This window comes from Phragmites australis, chromosome 3, assembly GCF_958298935.1.
Source record: "Phragmites australis chromosome 3, lpPhrAust1.1, whole genome shotgun sequence".
Lineage (NCBI taxonomy): Eukaryota > Viridiplantae > Streptophyta > Magnoliopsida > Poales > Poaceae > Phragmites > Phragmites australis.
Genome location: NC_084923.1, coordinates 19,871,216 through 19,876,532, shown reverse-complemented (window position 1 = coordinate 19,876,532; position 5,317 = coordinate 19,871,216). Strand labels below are relative to the sequence as shown.

Here is a 5,317-nt window from a genome sequence, read left to right as displayed (position 1 = left end):
CTGAGGGAATAAACCACAGGCAGCACAGATGAGTAACTAATTGTGGTTGCGGCCTCCATGTGCTGTAACGTAACAGCTAGATTGCTAATCAATTGTTACTCCATAATAAACTATGGATCCAACTAACAACTTCGAGTCCGTCACCTTACCTAGTCACTATCTCCATCTATAAATAGCCATTCAAACGTGCAGCAATTCATCACTTGTCATCTACACTCAAGTACAAAGGCTTAGAGCACGATCGAAGACAATGGCTGGTTCGTTCCGGCTCGTCGTGGCGGTGACATGCACCTTGGTGCTTGCGTCAGCTTGCCAGGGCCTGGAGGTGGGCTACTACAAGAAGACGTGCCCTCGTGTCGAGGCCATTGTGAGGGATGAGGTGAAGAAGTTCGTCTATAAGAATGCCGGCATTGGTGCCGGCCTCATCCGTCTCGTCTTCCACGACTGCTTCGTCCAGGTATATGCACGATGAATGAATTCTGGAGGGATTCTATAAGGAAGTAGCCATTAACAATGTGAGTTTGACGCGAGGTGTATGTGTATATGTATAGGGATGTGATGGCTCTGTCCTGCTAGACCCGACACCGGTGAACCCGCAGCCGGAGAAGTTGAGCCCCCCAACATGCCCAGCCTGCGCGGATTCGAGGTGATTGACGCGGCCAAGGACGCCGTAGAGAAGACCTGCCCTGGCATTGTCTCCTGTGCAGACATCGTCGCCTTCGCCGCCCGAGACGCCACCTACTTTCTCAGCAGGTTCAAGGTCAAGATCAACATGCCCGCTGGCCGCCTCGACGGGCGCGTCTCCATCGCCTCTGAGGCCCTCAACAACCTGCCACCGCCGTTCTTCAACATCACTGAGCTCATCAACAGCTTCGCTGCCAAGGGCCTCGACGCCGAGGACATGGTTGTGCTCTCGGGAGCGCACACTGTCGGCCGCTCCCACTGCTCATCCTTTGTCCCCGACCGCCTGGCCGTCCCCTCCGACATCAGCGCCTGGTTTGCCAACATACTGAAGAGGCGGTGTCCTGCCAACCCGACCCCGGGAAACGACCCCACCGTGAACCAGGATATCTTCACTCCCAACGCGTTCGACAACCAGTACTACAAGAACGTGCTCGAGCACAAGGTGCTCTTCACGTCTGACGCTGCGCTGATCACCACGCCTGCCACGGCAAAGATGGTTAATGACAACGCCTTCATCCCCGGGTGGTGGGAGGATAAGTTTGCGAAGGCTTTTGTCAAGATGGCCGGCATCGAGGTGAAGATCGGCAACCAGGGCGAGATAAGGAAAAACTGCAGGGTCGTAAACTATGGTCGTCCCAACTACTGATCATCAACCGGATGCAGCCATGCATGCATGACTATTGGTTTGTTCGTTTGTGAAATTTCGGGAGCACCTCGATTTTTTTCCTTTTTTTACACACCAGCGGAAAATTCTTCGCGGATACCTGGTTTTATTTCTTTATTCTTTTTGCTATTGTTGTTGTATTCCTTGCAATGTTCGTCGAGAATGTGTACTGTCACTGAATAAAGATGTAACACTCGTTTTTTAATCTCTCGAGCTTTGTATTTGAGACTTTGGCATCCATGAAATTGGGCTATATAATAAGCTAGCACCTAGATGTCTCATACTTGTCATTGAATCGAATGCCAAGCTCAGCTGCCATCCTACTGCTAACGAAGGATACGATCATGTGCAATGGGACACCGCATCAAGATCGGCTACCACGGTCGGTGATTTTGGCAGAATAATTCTCTTTCTCGTTCATTTGCTTCAAACCTCCACTTTGAGAACAGTCTGACGCCACTGCCCGGATCAACATGCACCAGCTTGAAGTAGCACACAGCTCATGTTGGTTTTTTATTCCTCCGTTTTCATTTGCCCTCAAAAGTACAAAGATTCCCAACTTTTGCATTGATTTCCTTGTGAATGAGCATCAAATTGCTCTTGGATTTACACCAACTTTTGCCCTTAATTGGATTCCGAAATTTTGCATTGATTTCCTTGTGAATGAACATGATCATGCTCTCATGCACGCACACGATCGTCCGCTTTCACTGCTCATCCTTCGTCCCCGACTGCCTTGCTGTCCCCTCCGAGATCAGCGCCTGGTTTGCCAACATAATGAGGAGACGGAGTCCTGCCAACCTGACTCCACCGAGAACCAGAACATCTTCGCCGGCAACGTGTTTAACAACCACTACTATGATAACGACATTGCACACAATGCAAGGTGCTCTTCACATCTGATGCTGCCCTGATCACCATGCCTACCATGGCTAAGAGTTAATCACAGTCACTACCAGTTCATGATAGACCAAAACCTGCATATCACTGTTAAGTGATAATACACGGTGTCCGTGATATGATGAGGGCCACAACATAAGTGATGGAATCAGCTCCTGAAACTCCCGTGGATAGCAAAATAATGATGATTACAACCAGAACTAGGATTATGACATCTTTACACGTGAAATCACACTTCTTCTTATTTTCGATGTTAGCCAATTTTAGCTCAGCTTAGATGACTGATGACTTAACTGTTGTATGCCACAACATCTTCATATTTGGACTTGTATCCTTTGTAACATGCTTCTTCGAATCCATTAAGTTGTGTGTGGCATTCCTCCCAACTTGAGAACATTTTGCCGACCACAATGAACAACATACCATGTCATAGCAGTCCTAACTTTCACAGAATATGCAAAAATGATATACTACATAATTCATGAGTCAAAAATTCTAATTCTAAAACAACCTTGAAAAAACTACACCCTATCTACAACCTAATCAAATAGAGTGTCAATATAGATAAAACCTTTTGCTACTGAGGAACATAAAACTAACAAGTCGTGCGTATGTTCCACACATAGAAAAACAAGAAACAATGCATACAACTAGAAGTCTATATTAAAAACAAATTCTTTTAAGTTGGCTATATCCATACATGTTGAACTCTCTTTTGGACTAAATCAACCAATATATTGCATTGGTGATATGCATGTGTATACATTGCAATCTTTTTTTACATTGCCATATGATTGATTCTATTATACACGTGAACTCTCTTTACAACTAAATAAACTAATCTCTATCTAGATGGCAATATCCACACATTATTTCTCTCTTCGAATATGTCAATGATGTATCGATGCTATACCATTTCATAGCACACATCAATAAACTTGAAAATAAGAAAGATGATTCAGTTACCCAAACAATCACCACTGGAACCCTGTCATGTCCCAAAAATGCTAATTTTGTAATTAAGCATGCGTGATTGTTATCGCATGTGCTTACACGTGTTTGCCTATCAAAGACTAGTTAAACATGTTTAAAATACCTTAGAGATGGTTTAGAGCGTTTTGGAGAATCCCTAAATACCATGGAGAAGGAAAAGAATAGAAGGAGGTTTATGAGGGGAGACTTAGAAAAATTTCAGCAAAAGAACCCCTTCGAAGTCTGACCAGGGTTCCCCGTGCTCTGACCGCCAGGTACGCTACCACGTGGGCTGCCACTTGGATTTCCCACGGTCCGATCAGAGCCAGTTGCGATCTAACCGCCAGCACACTGAGGCTCGACTTAAGGTGATCGATTGCCTCTCTCACTCACTCACTATCTCATTTGCTCTCTCCCCCCATGTGCACACTCTCCTACACTCTCTCCCTCTCCCACACCAAGCAGCAGGAGTTGCTGCTCTTTTCTTTCCCCAACCGAGCCAAGGAGAAGAGGAGCAGCCCAAGGAGGAGGTCCCCGGTGAGCTCCCCCACCGGAGGTGGTTTTCCTCGTCGAGCCTAAGCTCCTTGGCAATGTCTTCTTCCTCTTCAAGCCATCCATCACCTCTCCAACGGTGATTTCGAGCTCCGACCATTCCCCAACCTCCACGACCGGGCCACGAGCTTCCTCGGACGTGGTGAGCACCCTAAACCCCATCTCATTTCCTCCCCGTGGCTAGATTAACCGGATTTGAGCTCACCAAGCTCAACAATAGCCTCCACCACCATTAGAAGCAATAACTGAGTTTTGGTCATTTTTGTCATGTGCATGTTAACCTATGCGGTAGAGGAGGTTTGACCCAATTTTATAGCGGTCTGACCGCCGTTCCAGGAGTCGGATCGCCCGCTGGGCTGGTCTGACCGCCAGACCCTAAATTTATCTATACGTCGGTGGTCTAACCGTGTTTTCCCATGGTCTGACCGCCACTCCCGGCATTCTGACCTCCCATGTTGGCGGTCTGACCGCGGTCAACTCAGATAATACCGTTTCAGCGCAGTTCACTGTTTACAAAATTTTTAAAATTCATAATAAATTATCAGAGCTCCAAAAATTATGAAACCAATATTTTTATTTTCATAATACCCTAATATACCTATTAAAAATATTCCCAGACATGAAATAATTAAATAAATTTTTGACATGAATTAATTATGTTGAGGCTTCATTAATTCACTGTTAATTCTTTACAAGTCCAAAAATTGTGAAACCAATTTTGCTAGTCTTCTTATGACTTCTGCTAGCTAGGAAAAATATTTTGATGCATTATAAAGCATATTTTATGGCATTTCATCATATCATATTGTAGCATACATTGTTGCACTTCATTCATGCTCATCATATCATGCGTTCTTCTTTAGTGAACGAAGAACCAGCGCATGGCGCGATCGTGGTTAAAGGTGACGACAACCTCCCGGATTTCTGTGAGTGTTGTGTGGAGAGTATCAGGCAACCACCAGAGCAGCAAGGCAAGCATCTAAGCATATTACACCCTTTGAATTGAAGTGTGGAGTCTAAAATTGATAAGATATGCTCTATATATGTTTGCATGTGGAGCGAGTCAATGTCAGGTTTATGTGGGTAGAACCTATGTTGATTGCATTACCTCTACCTTGAGTTATTGAATATCCACATCCTTGTAGCCTTGGCGAAATTGTTGATGTCTAATTTGCAAGGTCATTCAAATTCTTAGCGATGCATAGGTCACCGGTAGAAGTCGAGTGGTGAACTGTTCCATTGCTCGCGAGCTATAGGTTTAATTATGGTTCACTATAATAATATTGATGGTGTTGATTGGGTGAGTTGTGAGGATGAGATGAGATGTGGGCGGTGTTAGGGGTGTCTTCTGCCCCGGAGAAGTTCCTTGGGGTAGTTCGGGAGAGGAGTCCGGGCACCATAGACCGCTTTGCATCATTTAAGCACCGTCCGTCGGTGCCGTTAGCTTTAGCACTTTCCGTACTTACTACATGTCAAATTATAGGAACGACAAGCTGAATAACTTTGTAGCTATGGCCTTTTGGCGTGCGAGTCGATGGCGTGAGC

General features: G+C 45.5%; 1 pseudogene; it reads left to right on the top strand.

Annotated features, from left to right (window-relative positions):
* The first annotated feature begins 214 nt into the window (after positions 1–214).
* LOC133911055 (peroxidase 2-like) lies at positions 215–1,555 on the top strand (annotated as a pseudogene).
* Positions 1,556–5,317: the final 3,762 nt, after the last annotated feature.